General features: G+C 56.6%; 1 protein-coding gene across 3 annotated transcripts in view; it reads left to right on the top strand.

The window, feature by feature from the left end:
- The first annotated feature begins 2112 nt into the window (after nt 1-2112).
- The window catches only part of PPARA (peroxisome proliferator activated receptor alpha), a 45190-nt gene continuing 30029 nt past the window's right edge, over nt 2113-17273 (top strand). For 2 of the 3 annotated variants that reach the window (XM_037160177.2, XM_053661504.1), the window contains exons 1-2: nt 2113-2257; nt 3392-3471. The gene's annotated coding sequence lies outside the window, so the exon portion shown is untranslated. Of the gene's footprint in view, nt 2258-2719; nt 2755-3391; nt 3472-17273 lie in introns of those variants that run through there. The other variant, XM_037160178.2, reaches the window with a different exon arrangement.

Here is a 17273-nt window from a genome sequence, read left to right as displayed (position 1 = left end):
GTCGGGTGCCGCACACACGCTTTTTCCAGAGCACTAGTTTGTGCCCCAGGTTCTAGGGGACGTTCTGCTCAGTCCCTGTCCAGGAGGCTGTTTCTGCTGTTCAGACGCAGAGGAAGGGAGGGAGGGACTTCCAGAAGCTGGGGGCAGGGCAGGGGTGTCCCTTGTGCCCATTCCTCCAATGTGGGCTGCGTCTGAAGGTCCTCATGGCAGACAGGGACTCACAGTCCCCCAGGGCAGCAGGATGCGTCCATTTCTGCCCAGGATTCTCCTCTGAGAAAAGTCTTGCCCTTCCTTCCACTTTCTACCTGGGCAGGGGCGGGGGTTGGCTGAGAGCATTATTCAACAGGACAAATTTCAACACAGGTATGAACAGCAAGGTTTCTCTCCCTAAAACTTCGGGAGCCCTGAGCACCCAGGAACATCCCTCCTCTGTGTCTGCTGGGTGCAGCCACTGCCAAACCCTGTGCAGGCTGTGCTGTCCACAGTCCGAACAGTTCGCACCGGGTCTTTCCGACAGCCTGATGGAACTGGATTTATGACAATCCCGGTGCATCTGGGGACAGACGCCAACACCCCTGTGTTGGAACTCTGGGTGCTTGGCAGTCTGGGACCTGCAGTATGTCAGGTGAGGTCTCGGAGCCTGGACATGGCGGTCAGCTTCCTTCGCTGCTATACCCCTGCCATCCAGCAACGCAGGGCCCTGGATGCACAAATCAATAGTACGGGTGCCTGCCCCGCCTGTGTGAGATCCAGGATATAATGTGCACCCGTCGCCTCATAAACTTGGACACATAATATGAAACCTTGGCAAGTGCCATAAAAGTTGGGCTTGTCAGTGTGGGTGTGGGGGTTTATGTGGATGTCTGCAGGCTGGGGCAAAGTTCACCACGGGAATGGGGCTAATCAACACCGGTGAGTTTCAGGGGCCTGTGAAAGAGCGGAGAGGCCAGGGCTCCAGGGTCTGCAGGGCCTCTGCCTAACACAGGGTTGGTTCGGAGGGCAGTTTCCTGCTCAGAGTAGGTGTTCCCGGGCGCTGGCCTCTACAAATAGAACAGTGCGGGATGGTGAGGGGGGTGTGGGGAGGAGGGCTGGCATAGCACACATTTCGTTCCCAAAGGCGGGAGTCCTGCTGCGCTGGCGCCGGGGCTCCGTGCATTCCTCCCTGGAGCTCAGCGTCGCAGCGCGAACGAAACCTCTTTGCAGCACCTCCCACCCCCGTCCCCGTCTCACAAATGGCTGTTGGTCCTCGACCTCCCCGTGGGCTGGCAGAGGCCCAGCGCCTCGGCGGGGCAAAGACGGCCCGTGCCCCGACGCACCGGAGGAGAGGGCACGGCTCTACCGCAGCCCTGGCCAGGCAGGGGCAGGTGGTCCGGAGTTGGCAGCGCGCCCCCCTGCCCGTCCTGGTTGCCCTTTGCCCATCTCCGCACCCGGCCTGCCGGCACCTCGGTCGCCTGTTGACGCGCCCTCCCAGCTCGCGTTCCCCTTCTCCTACTGTTGCATCCTGGGGTTCCGGGGACAAGGTCTTTCCCCGCCCGCCCCGCACCCCGCGAACCCCCGAAACTCGAGGGCACAGTGCCTCGGCCGGTGTCTAGGCCAGCTCCTTGTACAGACCGGCGGGAGTCCGGTTGCCGGGGTGGGGGAGGGGGGCCTCGCTAGCGCAGCCCGGGCGCCCGCGGGAGCCCCCACCCGTCCCCAGCCCAGGGCCCACGGGCGCTCGGACTCGAGCCCCATCCGGCGCGCGGGTTCGGATACGCGCCGAGGCTCAGCCGCGCGCGGTGTCCCATCGCGGCGCCGTACACGCCCGCCCCGTGACCTTAGCGGGCTTTCTCCCCCCGCCTCAGTTTCCCCACTGGTGCAGCCACGAGGGGCACGAGGAGGGAGCAACAGACAGCGGCCCCGCCCGCCGCGTGGGCAGCCAATCGGGCGCCGCCGTCCGGGGGTGTGTCCCGCCTTGGGCCGCGGCTGGGGGGCCCGGGGGCGGGGCCGGAGGTCCGGGGCGGAGGGGGGCGGAGGGGCGGAGCTCCTGGGCCCGCGGCCCGCGCTGCCCCGTGGGGCTGAGAGGCCGAGGGGCGGCGCGTGCCGCGGGGGTGCGGCTGGCACGGGAGCGGGAGGCGGCGCCGGGCATGGGCTGGGGACGCGGCGGCCCCACGGCTGGGGCGGCGGGCGGCGGGGGCGGAGGCGGCCGCTAGCTCCGGGTCGGGTGCCGCCTCCCTCGGCGCGCTCGCTCGGCGGACCGACAGGCGACGGACCGGCCCAGGTGCTCGTGGGGCGAACCGGCGCGCGCGGGGTTCTGCGGGCCTGGCGGCCCCCCGGCCTCGGGACCCGCGGCGGCGGCGGACGGGGGAGGGGCCGCGCCCGGCGGCGCATGCGCGGGGCCCGGGGGCGCGGGCGGAGGGCGCTTGCCGCGGGTTCGCGCGGGGGAGCCCTGGGCGCAGGGGGCCGCCCCCTGCTCCGCCTCCTTCCCGGAGCCCAAGCGTCCGCGGCTGTCGCTGGGGCTGGGGGCTGCGCGGAGGTCGAGTCCGGGACCTCAGAGACACTGGTCCTCTGGTTCTTCCCGGGAGGCAAGGCCCACCGGGCGGGGCGGCCAGCGTGCCCTCCCCTCGCAACGGCGGAGTTTGGGCGTCACCGGCAGGAGGGGGCGTTTCCCGAAATCCCGGGGGGTCCCCTGGGCTAGGTAGCCGGAGGCCCGGACAGTCGGACCGTCAGAGTCCCTTGCCAGGCGGCTGCGGTCCGAAAGGAAAAGCTCACTGGCGGGTTAGTTGACAACCTTTGAGGAACTGTCTGACTTTGCGCCCGAGCACAGGCGGACGGCCGGGCCGGGCCGGGCGAGCCCAGGGCAGGCTCCACCGCGTGACTCCTTTCCGAGCCCCGGGCCCCCGTGGCGTCCGCGCCCAGCTCCCTGGGCCCTGGCTGCGCGGTCCTGGGGCGGGCTCAGGATGGTGGCTCGGAGAAAGCCCAGAGGGTCGGTTCTGCCTCACGCCCACCCACGCTAAGAAGGGACAGCTGCACGCCCGGGCTTTCCTCGTCTTTTTGAGTTTAAAGGAGGGCCGGCGTGCACTAAATGTCAAGGCTCTTTCTGAGAAAAGTCCGTGGTTGTATAATGGCTTTGGGTTTCGCGGGGCGCTCTGGGACCTCCGGAGCTGCGCGTCCACCCCAGCTCCAGCCCCTCTCCCCAAACCAGGGGGTCCCCTAGATCCCAGGGCTGCTTGGGAAGGGGTGGGGGAGCATGGGTATGGGGAGGGGCCCAGGGTTCCTGGGAGCGACCCTGCTACACTACTGCCTTTGAAGAAGCGGGGTCACAGTGACTTTCCTCGTCCAAGGTGGTGGAGCGCTGGGGAGAATCCAGAGGACATATCGTAACTATTTCCTCCTTTACTTTCTCACTGCCAAGGCCAGTTAAAGGCCCTGCCTCCTCTGCGAAGCAACAGTTTGTGGCAAGACAAGCTCAGTACCAAGACGCTGTCATTACAGGTAAATAGAAGGTTTGATTGACTAACGTTTCCAAGCCAAAATGTTTACATGTTTACTTTGTTGTCCTACAGACTAGCCATTTGGGGGTTAATGATTACTTCGTGGTGCAACGTGGGATATATTTTTAGTGCTTTGGAAATAAGGCAAATATGGGCAGATGCCCTTTTAAGTTCTGAAAACTTTCTTATGTCAGTTTGACTAGGGACTTCGTGGCTTGGTGGCAGGCTGGCTCCATGTCACTCAAAACTAGGCAGGAGAGCCGTGAGAGATGTTCCTCCCTGGCAGACACTGCCGTGTCTGACACTGACAAGGACCAGGCCGTTTTAGTTGCACTTTGAACGTGAAGCAGGTGGCCCGGTGGGACAGTCGGTCAGGTTGAGCACTGCCCTCCACTAGGACGGGGCTGGCCTGGAGAACTGGCCGGATGCTGCCGATCGCCTGGTCACTGTCCCCAAGGGGCTGGACAGTGAGCTTGGCAAACCCTACGACTTCAAAGCAAAAGCTAATTAATAGACAGCAGAAGAAAACGTTTCTTTCTCTTCTATTTGAGACAGATAATGAATTATTCCATAATCATAAATAATTTTTTTTTACTAATTGTCATTTGTCAAACTCGTAAACAGATTTTTCGCCATCACATGTGTGCATGAAAGAGGACAGAAAGGGAAAATGTGTTTCTCCCACATACACTGCTTTGTAACCTGCACTAACCATTTGGTTCTGAAAAACATTTCTGTGTGAGTGAATTTGTGTTTCACCATTTAAAATGTCGATATAATATTCCACGGTGCTTAGATTCAGTGCATAGTTAGCCAGCCCATAGGTATGGATATGTAACAACCGATGTTTTCAAGTTTTTGCAATTCTGTAAATATTTACGGAGCAGCTGCCGTTGAGCAAGGCAGCCGTGGATCTGCTCAGGAAGCCGATTTTTATACCAGAATCTAAAACAGAAAGGTCAAGATGGTCTTCTTCATCTTAAGAGATGGAGCCGGAAGGGGAAGATGGTGCAGAAGGGAAGGTGTTGGCCGTGACATTGGCTCCTTCCTGGCCTGCTGTTGGCGAGCCTCTGTGTTTTTATAATTAATACTCTTTAAGTAATCGTTTTAAACATTTGAACGAAACTATTTCTTTGTTTCGTGGTAACGGATTCCACACACCCCAGATTCTCCTCCCCCTTCCTCCCCCACAGCCCCTGCGTGTGAGGCTCTGTTCGGTGTAGCTAACGGGCCGGGAGTCTTCCCTTCCCAGTGGCTGTGGGTTGCGCATTTACGCTAATGGCTTGTAGCAGGGCGGCGAGAAGGTGTGGCCTGCAGAAGACTTCCTGCTAATCTGGAAGTCGAAGGCCCCTGTTCTTATTTTTGCTGTTCGGGGGCGTGGTAGGGAGTCCGTCCTGAGCGTTGCATCGCCCTGCCGCGGGAAGGCATGGTTTCTGTCTGTAGGGTAGACGTTTGCCGCATTTGTTGTTTCTGCCTCACGGATTACCGAGAACTAGCCGGCTCTGCTCTAAGGCCGGGTAGTCCGGGAAGACAGGCAAAGAACTTTAATTTCCAGCCTGGTATCAGGTAGTTTGAAGGTAGGAACCTCACAGGAAGGGCCCCGTGGTCCCGCCAGGCGGGATCTAAAGCGCCCTGGTGTTTCTGCGGCGCGCAGGCAGTGAGATGCGTGTGGGGAGGTCGCGTGCAACACGGATTTCTGTTCTGTGAGTCACAGACGCTGCATATCCGATTTGCTTGTGACCTGGAGGTGCCTTCGGTATTTGCTTCCCGGTGTTTAATGGCAGCGTCGGGTGGCAGTGATTTCGAGGGGTCCAGAAGAGTTCCCCCCTTCGGAAAGGGGGGACGCACCTCCCCGCTGGGTCAGGCCTGCGTAGTGGTTTTTGTGGCCGAGCTGCGTTTGTTTTGAGGACAGCTTACGGTAACGAAAAAGGGTCCGAAAGTTGTGGTTTGCATCAGGGAAGCGGTCGGTAAGTGGACACCAGGATTCCTGTCGTCCCCTGGGTGCTGCCCGCCAGGCCAGGGGTCCTGGGACCTCTCTCTCCAAACTGCCGTTTTCTCTCCAGAGAAAGGATTTCCCCTTCGTTCCCTCTCTCAGAAGGGTTGGGGGGGCTCAATAGTCGTGTCTTAGGTCGAGATTCTCGGAGAATGTGGAAACCCGGGGGCAGCCCGGGAGGTGTCTCCGAAAGAAGCCTCCTGCCACCTGTCTGCCCCTCACTTTGCCGCGTCCGACACCTGCATTATTTTCAGTCTGACCATTTTATGATTTTTCAAAGGCTTCCTGAAAGAAACACACCTCCTGCGGCACGGACAGGTTTTTTCCATTTGTGAACAGGTAAACAGCAATTCTACACCCGCCAGAACCAAACCACCGTGCGCGGCTGGGGTTTCTCTGAACGTGGGGAAGCCCTGGGGCCTCGGCGGCCACATCTCTGGCGTTGGCACTTACCCCGGTGTCTCTGGTGTAGCAGTCCATACGAAGCACTGCCCTCGTCCCAGGAGGGCCTGCCAGAGACAGGCTCGGCGTAGACCTCAACGGAGTGGGCACAGCTTCCCCCCGCCGGTCCTGGGTGCTGCTCTGCACCACGGCCCCTGTCGGTGGAACAGCCCCCACTGAGTCGAGCTTGCTCAGAACAAAGTAGTCTCGCTCATTTTTGCCCGGCCGGTCCCGCGCACAGAGCAGGTGCTTCTAAGTGTCCATGGAACAGATAAGTGAGGAACAGAATTGAATCCAACAAGTACCTATTGAGAGGCCTCTGTTTTCTACACCTCTCAGATGCGGGTGGCAGCTGGCGGGACTGGGGGCGGCGGCGCTGGAAGTACAGACAGCGGGCCTACCCACGGCGGGAGGATGCCCCCTTGGCCTCTCTCAGCTCCCTGGTCCTTCAGAGAGCGAGAGCCCACTCCTCCCCAAGGACAGGGTGCCCCACCTGCCGTGCTGGACATCTGTGGGGGGTCCCGGTGCACCGATGTCGTAAGGAAAGGATTCTGTGCGTAATTATCATTGGGTTCTGGGCGTATTGTGCATTTAATAGATTTTTCATGAGATGGCCTGAGACTCTAATAAAATGGTCTTTCTGTAAGATTATGGATTCCAGTTTCAAACGACCGCCCCAGCAGGGAAGGGCATGTTTTAGCCGTTGTGAGTTGGAAGTGCTTGTATTGAACAGGGCAAGGGTCCTGCTGGCCTCCCAGCCAAGTAGATAAGACCCGCACGGGAGAGAGGACAGCACACCGGTCGATACCTGTGTGTGCCGGCCACGCAACCACCTGCTCTCACATCGTCCTGTTTCAAGAGGCTTGTACGCAGGGAGGAGTGGTGGTCTCCTCGCCAGTCCACTCGCTTCACACAGCGAGGACACCTCTGGCGAGGCGTCCCTGTGACCTGGAGGGAGAGGCAGGGGATGAAGCTTCCTCTGCCTGGTTTGAGGTTACAGTTAAGGGAGTAGCATAGATAGGGTGGTTCCCCTCTTTTCCATTTTTAAGTGTGAGCCAGGCCCCAGGTTTCCTCGCGGCCACTTGTAACCGAATGAGCCTGTGGTTGTGTGATAACCGCACCGAGAGACAGGCTGCCAAGCACCAGCGAGAGACCCAGTTATTTAGAGACTGACACGTGGACACGTCCCTTTCCGAAACACTCTGATGCTGACCTTATGCGACTGTGTAAAGGCATAGTTACAATCGAGCCCCGCGGCTTGTCAAGCACAGGATTGTGGGGTCAAGTGACAATCCAATCTCGACGACCTGAAAGCGAGTGTTCTTCTGTAACCCAAACATTAAATGGGCTTTTTTTTAATCAGAAGAATTCTTAGGGGCATTATCAGGCAGCTGTCACTTTGGACAGGTGACATCTGGGTGGCGGCCAGCTCCAGGACTCTGCTCCCCTCTCTGACGCTGAGCGAGCCGGATAAAGTCGTGGCCGCGGGCTCATTTTAGCTCATTTCCTGGGCCCCGGACTAGTGTCTCAGTCACTGTCTGCTCCTGTTTCTGGTTGCCTGGCTCTGCACCGGGGGAGGGGCTCGTGGGCAAGGAGATGGAAAGACAGATGGTTCCTAGATACGGGCGATTCGCTTCACGTGGAGCCAACGCCGCCGGAAACGAAGAGCAGGACGTGGATTTCGGGAGTCGCGGGGGAGGGTTTTGCTTGAGCGCGTGAAGGTCTTTCCACTTGGAAAACGTGACAGGCCATCAGCAGATGTAGCTTGGAAGCGCCGTCCGCCTGCCGGAGGCCCGAAGCGGGCAGGCCAGGGCGAGGGACCTGCAGGAGACCACCCTGGTCTGCTCCTTCCCTCGGAAGAACGCACCGCAGAGAGACGGCATTTTCCGGAAAGGAAGGCGCTCACATGTGGTTCTCAAATCCTGAAAATGCACCGAGCCCGCTGTTTCCAGTGAGGGCTCCTCAAAGAGACAGGACATTGTTTAAAAAGTTTAATCGTGCAAAGATGTCGACAGCCTGCCGAGAGCTTAAGGGGGCGAGAGCCGAGGAGGAGGCTGGGAAAGGAGGAGGGTGAAGAAGGCGAAGTGCTCACTCGGGGAGGGAACCGCCTCTGAGGCTGCGCTTCCTGGACAGGAAAGTCCGTGTAGACAGGCAAAGATGAGCCACGACAAGGGAACGTGGGGGTGGACCGTTGGGGCCCACAGCACTTGTCCATTTCAGAGAGGAAGAAGGTCTTGGAACTGGGGAGAAGGTAGGTGACAGTGTCTGCGGTGGCCAGTACGGGGGTGGTGGTGGCTGAAGGGCTGCCGGCCCCCCGAACAGCCCGCTCACTGGAGGCCACCGCCACCATCAGCCATGAGGCAGGAAGTAGCCCCCCTGCTCTGGTGCATGGAGCCAGGTGGCAGCGGTGGGGACAGCACTGGGGATGGAGAAAAGCCACGTGCTCGGTGTGGTTCTCAAAGTTCTGGCCCCTGTGTATACATATCGACCGAGAAGAGCAAACCAGGGTATTTCTTTCCACTCTGGAAATGGAAGATTATTGACATTTTTTCCCTGCTCCAAGTCTTTACTTAGATGCCTCTCCACAAAGTTAGCTTCCAATGTCTAGGTCAGAAGTCTAAGTGAAAGTGAATATTTAACCACATTCAAGGACGGCTGATAATCTTCGGTATGAACAGAGGTGCCAGACATATGAGAAAGAAGGCTCTAGAAGGGAAAAAAGCCGATACTCCCATGGCTGACTCATGGATGGATGACAGGGCCCCATACCTAGGAAACGCTCGGTCACGCTGTTCTGGGCGGCCGGACTCAGCCGTGGGCTCTCCGAGTGGGAGGAGCCGATCTCCTCCAGAAGAGGTTTCAGGAAGCCACTGGTCCAGCCTCTGGGCCAGAGCTGCTGGTTCCTGAGTGTGAACCCTCCGAGAGGCAGGAGCAAGCAGCTGAGCGCAGAGCTCAGGGGGGGGCGTCAGTTTTAAGAGGGGAGGCTGGGACTCCAGCCCCTCACCTGCTGTGCTGAGACAGCTGCCGTCTGTGAAGCTGCTGGGCCGTGCCCTCCCTCTGCCAGCACCGGATCTCCACGGGGCTGGATCCAGCCTCGTCACCTCTCTAGAGGCCCCTACTCTTCTTGGCCACCGTTGTCATGACCTTAGGCCCTACGTTCCTGACATCGCCTAACCCTCTGAGAGGCTCGGACTCAGCCTGCCCGGCTCTGAGTTGCCCAGGGTTTTCCCTTCCCAACCCAGGTCCTCCTCCCGGTCCAGGGAGTGGCTTCCCACTGGGGCCGGGGAGGCCGAACACGAGAGGTGGACCACTCATCCCTGCGGCCTGTGCCTCAGTGTCCTCACCTTCAAGCCAGGAGAATGCCGGGCTGTCCATGAGTGGTGGCACCTGGCACATCTCCAGAAGCCTGTGGATCTTTCTTTGCTCGTTGTGAACTATTGGCCTTAATGTGAACCTGTCTGCGCTCACTTCCCTGTGCCTATGGGGATGGGCGGGTGTGGCCCTGGATTTCCGGTGTCGCCGTTCTTTTTGGAGCCCCCAACACTCCCGAGCCCTGACCCTCTGCCCCACCTTCGCCCCCACAAGCTCTCCCCTTGAAGTCTCAGCCTAAAACCATCTTCTTAGGGAGACCCCCCGAACTGCCTGCCCACGCCAGACCTCCGAGGCGAACACTCAGCCCTTGGAGCTTTCCACCTAAAACATGGGTGGTGTGCTGTGTCTGTTCATGTGGCAGCCGTATGCCAGTCCCTCTCCCTGTGAGTCACAAACCCTGGAGGCTGGGGGTTGGAAGCCATTGCTGCCTGGCTCACCCTTGGCCGTTTGAGGTTCCTTCAAGGCGTAGTTAAATGCCACCTCCTTCATGAAGCCTTCCTTGATCCTGCCCCAAACCAGGTGCAGAATCTCGTCCCTCAGAGGCCGCTCCAGCGGTCGGAGTCTGTGGTCACACCGGTCACACTGCCTTTGCTGCAGCCATTGTCCCCGATTTCTTTGGTCATTTGTGCCAGAGCTCATTCATTTATTTGCACATCCTTACTGAGCAGCTATTGGGTGGGCCAGGTAGTGTTCTGGGTGCTGGGAAAGCAGTGGGAGGTGGCTGCTGTCACTGCCGGTGCTGAGGGCACTCGCGTGTGGCTCCCGGGCTGAGCCGGTGGGCAGCACCGGCGTGCCTGGGCAGAGCCTTGGGGCCAGCGTGGTGGGCGGGCGGGCACCGAATTTTAGCAGTGACCTGGGCGTGCGGCTCCATTAATATTTGTCTTGAAATTCAGAATTACTTTTCACTAAAGAAACCATGTCGCAGGAGAGGAGAGAGTGAACAAAAATTACACAAGAAATTTCAGGACCCAGTTGAGTCCCGATTATTATCTTAAGGACATTAAGTGCCTGCGTGAAATCCCTTTGACCCACTTAGGTCAGCAGAATTAAGTCTGAGGTGAACGCTAACTCCAGTCCTACATGTAATGACCTGTCGCCAGGAAGCGTCGTGCGCACGGTCGCGGTCTGCCTCCCCTCTGTCTCGATAGTGCCCTTGGGGAAGCAGGTAGGCCCCTGCGCCTGCGTCAGCCTGGGAGGCGCGGTGGCCGCTCTGCAAGGCGGGCTCGAGGGGCCGCGAGCTGCCTGGTGTGTGCCTTCAGCTCAACACCATTTGGTTGACAGACGTGCAGGAGGCGAACTGTTCCCCAGACAGGCTGCTTTCCCAGGACAATAGGCAGGGAGGGGCGTCAGGCCTTCGGAGGCAGGCAGGCTTCTTGCTTTGTGGCTGGGGTGACAGGGAGGGAGGGGGGAAGCTGTGTCCTGCCTGTGGTGTCCTGGGCTCATGTCCGGCCAGGTGGAACAGGGCTGACTGCCTGTGACAACCTCTTGCCCCCCCCGTGGGCACAGGGCCACCTTCCGACAAGGCTCCCTAAAAACCAGGCAAGGAAGACAGGGTTGAGGTTTGTTGAGTTTTACTAACATAGGGTAAAACGCAGCCTCTTTAGACGTGCCCTCTGAGACTCAGAGGAGGACCCTTGGCTGCTCCTAACTTCTGGAGGCCGTCACCTCGCATTCTTTGGCTGTAGAAGCGTCACTCCTCTGTCAGCCTCTGTCTTTGCATGGAGCTCTCTGCATGTGTGTCTGTGTCCGAATATCCCCCTTTTGTATGGATACCAGTCCTGCTGAATGAAGGGGCCCCTCCAGGGGTCCCTCCACTTAAACTAATGACACCTGAAAGGCCCTGTCCCAATACGGAGGGTTGACGCGGGTGCAGCTCCCTGGGGACACAGGTCAGCCCATTACGGGACCTGTGATCGGTTCTGCAGAACATCTTTGCCAGGTGAGGTCACGGTCCATGGGCTGCAGGGGTGGCATGCAGACACCTTTGGGGGCTGTCATTAGGTGCCACACCATGGTCCTGCCGCATGGCACTCATGTTCAACTGGCAGCTGCCACCTGCTTAGGGAGGTGTGGGACACTGAGACCACAGCACGTCCCAGTCACACTCCAGGGTGGGTGACCCAGAGGGCAGATGAATGAGATCAGATGTCGAGTTACAACCAGAGTTGCCAGGGCGTTAGGCCACTGGGGTAGGCTGGCCATCCCAGCCCTGCCAGGGCGGTGGCGTTTGAGAACAGTGACATGCCCGAAACAGCACAGGGTGCGGAGCTGGGAGGCACCTTCAGCCCTCTAGCGGGCCGGTGCCCAGGTGACAACCAGCTGTGGCAGAGGATGTGAGCAGGGGAGGGGCCAGAGGGTGAGGAGGTCACAGGGGGCCCCCTGGACTTCTAGCTCCCTGTCCCCACTTATAGGAAGGATGGATGTCATCTCTTCTCACTCCCCACATGGGGGGGCCTCCCCCGGCAACCCCTCCCCGGTGCTATCTCCAGCTAACCTGTAGGTGCGCCGGTGGTTTGTTCTCCAGTTCCCCGCCTGGTGTGCCAGCTCAGCTCTGTGGGGACAGGCTTATCTGCTGTCTTCATTCTGGGGCCCAAAGTGGCTGCAACCTGGCCCCACACAGGCGGCACTAAAATCTGTTGTGGGAACAGCCTTCTCGCTACTCGGTCACCTGTGCCCTTGGGCTTTGCAAATACACAGCCTTTCTGGTCTAGAATTTTATTCGCAGGTTGATGTTGGAGTGATCCTGCCTGACAGAGGGGATGGAAACCTTAAGTAAAGGCAGTGGGTTCCCTGTAGGCCAGGCTACGGATTTTACTGGAGAGTACAGGAATGTTTCTTTTTTGCTCTTCTTTGTAGGAAGTGAAAACTAATGAGAAAAACAGCCATTACAATGCAGAGCTGACAAATATTTATGAGCTCATAAATATTTATGAGCTGAGTAGTTTTAATACATGAATATGGGGAGCTGCATTTCTGATAATGGTTTTGTGATTGGGAAGTCAGCTTGAAAAGATGGAGCGAATCTTCCAACATGCCGAGTCCCTGGAGAGCTCATGAGAGGGTGGACGGTCACCAAACTGAGGTCTGAGGACAATGGACATGTGACTTGTAGGGCCAAAGCAACACCCCAGGGACAAAGCTGTTAAGAACCTAAGTAGCACCTCTGTGGGGCCAAGGGCCAACATTTGGGATAGAAAACCTTTAAGAAGGGAAGACCCTAAGTAACCATCTCAAACTTTGGGTTGGAATCTCAAAAAGCTGCCCCCTACCCCCCCCCCCCCCAAGGAATACAGGTGGTCTGGGGACTGACCAGCCGCTCAAGGACTGAAGCCCGGACATCTTAGTCCCGTGATTGAATTAAGGTGGCCCCAGTGGCCGGGACCCCCGACGCCCGGCAGAAGCGGACGCATCACTCTGGAGGAGCAGTAGTTACTGCCCAGCCTCTATTTCTGGGGACCAACTCTCAAGCACAGGCAGTCCTCGCTTTGCTCAGTTCTCGGAGGCACAAATTTCAATTACCGCGGTAAGTTCAGTGGCAACGCCAGTCCCCCGACACCACGGCCTACGCCTCAGTTCCTGAGAGTAGTCATATAAATTCGGTACTGTGGGGTCCCCGTGCGGTCCCCGCGCCGGTGCTCACATCCACAGACCACTGCACAGAGAGCGGATGTGCGTAAGGAAGCGGCCAATCGCGTTGCGCCTCTCAGAGTCGATCTGTGATTGGTCCCTGTGCCTCCGCCATTCATATACACACACAGTAATGCGCATGCGTCTTCGCATCACTATCTCCCAGTAAAGAAACCTGGTGACGTTTTATAGAAATGGACAAGTGGAAGGAGAACTGGCCAACAAAGATGAAAATGCTGGAAATGCATGAAAAATGGTAAGGCTGGAAGTGAAATTCGAATTAAACATAAACAGAGTCGTAGGAAAAATAGCCGCCCGTGGGGACCTGGGCTTTGCTGCCATTTTTGGGAGACGCTAGCCCGACACCGAAATGACCGTTGGCAAAGGAGGGAAGCGGTCGTGCTGAACACATGATGCCCTAGAGGAAGTGACCCCAGCAAGACACGTGGCTCTCAGCACTGGAACGCTGAGGTGCTTCAGGACATCGGTCATGCAGAGGATAGCAAGCTGACGGGACCCCAGACTTACAGAGGAGCTTGACGATTGGCTAACACATCGCGGAGACGTTCGCTCCAGTGTACGTTGTGCACTGAGAGGGCTAGCGTGGGTCCCTGCTGTTGACAAGCTTCTTACAAGACAATAAAGCAGTTTAATTTTTAGTGTTTCCAACCTTTTCATTACAGTATACTAAATGAATATTAGTTTCACTATGTTGTTTATTCCCTTACAACAGGTAATGAGAGAGTTTTCTATGTTTTGACAAACGTGTTTCAAGGTCATCAAACTGTTATTTTTACTGTTCTCGGCCCCACGTGGCGTGGGCTGTGCTTTGCGTGGCCTGGCGCTGCCGCACACACCAGGACTGGGCGGTGAGGACACGCAGCATGGCTGGCCAAGCCTCTCAGGCGAGACACCCTCGAGGGCCAGCAGAAGTGACAGAGGATAGAAACGGGCCTTCGTGACTGAGTCCAAGGCGTGTGAGGCACAACCACTAAATAACCACCTGAGCTATGTGCATGGAGAAGACTGGGAGTTTGGGCCAAGCACTAGATACTGTATCTTCACAAAGGACACTGACTTGAAGAATCCGGTAGAAACTATAAAACTGAAAAATGCGAAAACTGAAATGGCACGCTCCATAAACAGACAGGAGAGCAGAGTAGACACAGCCGACGACAGAGTTGGTGAGTTACAGCAGAGGTCAGAAGACAGTGCCTAAAATGAAGCGCACGGGACTGAAGAACAGAAGGCAGGGCCTGTGGTGGGGAGTTCCGCCTGATGGTGGATCGGCGCCCTCCGAGCTCAAGACGCAGAGCATGGGGCACGAGCGATACTTGAAGAGACAGTGGCTGTCCTTTGACTGGTGACATCAAGTCACAAATTCAAGAATTCGAAAGAACTCAGCAGAATTAAAAACAAAAAGTCCATTCCTAGACACGTGATTGGAAAACTGCTGGAAAGAGCAAAGACAAAGAGATACTCTTTAAAGAAGCCAAAGGTAAAAAAACAAAACCAAAAAGCTGTTACTTCAAAGGAGCATCAATTCAGAGACGAATTCTCAGCCAGAACAGAGTAAGCCAGAGGAGGATGAAAAATTTCCAATGAGCTGAACACCACGTTGCTTCCGGAAAAACGGGTGAGAAGCAATGGAGCATCGGTGCCTAGAAGTGCTCAGGGGTGGAATGCATGGGACCTGTGCAGAGAAATCTACAAAATGGCCCAGAGAGACGTGTCAGGAGGCCCAGACACATGACAAGTCATGCTACGTCTGGAAGCAGAGACACGGCGACGTCCTGCTGGCAGCTGCTCCTGTGATGGTTTACGGCTGCGGGCCAATCAAAATCGCACCTTGACGTGCCTGGTGGTAGAATTCGACGAGCGGATTCTACAGTTGTGTGGTAGAGGGGAGGCTCAGATGCGGCTGAAACATTAACTTTGAAGAAGAACACAGTTGGAGGCCCTCGACCACCTGACATCCAGCACTGTTGTAGAGCCACGGTGACTGAGACAGTGGCGTCGGTGTGGGAACACAGACAAGTGCAGCAGAATAGCTAGTCTGGAAATAGGCCTGACGTATTTGGCCACTTGGTTTTCAACAAACTGATGAGTGGTAAGGGGGGAAAAGGCAATCTCTTCAACAAATTGTGCTGGAATCGGATAACCATGTGCAGAAGAATGAACCTGGAGCTCATCTCACACCACACTGAAGAAGAAGGGGAACTTGAACTTGCAGGGGATCACAGACCTAATTGCTAGAGTTAAGACATCTTAGTGATTTGGGGTTTGGCAAAATTTCTTATACATGATTCAGAAAGCATAAACTATAAAAGAAAATGGTATTTCATCAAAGCGATAAACTCTTGCTCATCCAAAGACATTTAAGAAAATAAAAAGGCAAGCCACAGGCTTAGAGAAAATATCTGCAGAACAGGTATCTGATGAAGGACTTGAATATGGAATATATAAAGAACTCGTACGATTTAATAAGAAGACATGCCCTGGCCCGGGGGGGGGGGCTCCGTTGGTTGGAGCGTCGTCATACACCGGAAAAGGTGGTGCGTTTGGTCCTGGGTCAGGGCACATGCCGAGGCTGTGGGCTTCACTCCTGGTCAGGACCTGTACAGGAGGCAACTGATCGATGTTTCTCTCTCTCATTGATATCTCTCTCCCCACTTTCTCTTAAACGAATAAATACATCCTTAGGTGAGGATTAAAATTTTTTTTATTGTTAAGAAGAACACACCCAATTAAGAATGAAAGCAACAATGGGTCCACAGTCCAGACAAACTCCTCAACAAAGCGCATTAGGTGGCAGGGAAGCCTGTGAAGAGACAGTCCCCGTCACTCGTCATTAGGAAAACGCAGGTTCGTGGCAGCAGGTGTCACCGTTAGCCCGCCCAGGAGGATGGCTGAGGGTGTGGGGCCGAAGGACCCCTCCCACCTGATGACAGGTCTGTGAATAGTACAGCCACTCAGGAAAGCATTCCAGCGAATGGCACCACTGACACTGTCATCAGAAAGCGTCGTGGACCTGAAGGCGGCCAGCCCGAGAAGGCTGCCCACTGCCTGATTCCAGCCCTGTCCCGTTCTGGAAAAGGCACGTCTGTGGAGACGGTCAGATCAGTGGTCGCCGGGGCTGGGGGAGGGGGGAACAGGGGGAGCACAGGACTTCAGGGCAGCCAGATGTCTCTGTGTGATGCTGTGGTGACGTGTGACGACACGTGTCCTTGCACCTTGGTCCAAAGCCAGAGAATGCACACACCGAGAGTGGACTCGGGAGGAAAGTGCGGACTTGGTTAACAGCACCACACCGGCGCTGGCTCCTCAGTGGTAATGAGTGTCCCCCACGGGTCCAGGCTGTTGGTGACAGGAAAACCGTGGAGGGGGGTCGAGGAGGTTTGCAGGGCCTCTTTCCTCACTTTTTAGGTGAACCTGAGATGTCTCTAAGTAACAGTCTCATCATTAAAATGAAAGAGTTTTAAAGATTTTATTATTTTTAGAGAGAGGGGAAGGGAGGGAGAAAGAGAAGGAGAGAAACATCAGTGTGTGGTTGCTTCTCACATGCCCCCTACTGGGGACCTGGCCTGCTACCCAGGCATGTGCCCTGAGTGGGAATTGAACTGGCGACCCTTTGGTTCACAGGCCAGTGCTCAATCCACTGAGCCACACCAGCCAGGGCTAAAATTAAATTTAAAATGCATGTATTTTTAACCTCAGAGTAACTGTAAGGAAAGTATGCACCACTGACTTGGAAAGCTGATCAAGTCATCTACAGGAGGGATCGGAGCCCAGATATCGTAACCAGGGGGCTGCGCACAGATGAGACAACTCGGGACCGCCCTCTGTCCACAGGCCCCGTGTGCCACAGGGGCCTGGCACCCCATGCAAGGACATGTTTGAGCAAATCATGGGGACGCTCAGGACAGATCACAGCTGGTGTCAATGGCCCTGAAGCCCCTAAATGCACCCCCTCCTAGAATGTCTCCAAATGCACTTCCAGAACGCAATAGCAGCCGTTTCCTTGTGTCCTTAAGCAAATGTTTTCTCTTCCCTTTGCAGTCTTGTCACTTTAAATCGCATTCACTCTTGTGTCTTTAGAAACACCTTTGTTCCACACCCAACCTTCTCCCTGTAAAGCTGGGGTATCCTCCTGATGGGCTCTTCCCTTGGCTTGTTAGTGTAAATGAAATGAGGGCGGGTTTTGGTGAGAAAGGGAGTGGTGTTCAGAAGGCGTCGCCGGTGTTAGACCGACTCAGTGAACATTCCTTGAACAGCCGCCTTGTGTGGGGAGGAAGGTGGCCGCCGTGAATTCTGTTGAGGAGGCAGAGGTCGGTGGGTGGAAATGCCACCAATGGACCTGTGCCGTGGGT

The sequence above is a fragment of the Artibeus jamaicensis genome, unplaced genomic scaffold (assembly GCF_021234435.1).
Source record: "Artibeus jamaicensis isolate MK-2021 breed Jamaican fruit bat unplaced genomic scaffold, CSHL_Jam_final contig_233, whole genome shotgun sequence".
Classification (NCBI taxonomy): Eukaryota; Metazoa; Chordata; class Mammalia; order Chiroptera; family Phyllostomidae; genus Artibeus; species Artibeus jamaicensis.
This window is presented reverse-complemented; position numbering and strand designations above follow the sequence as displayed.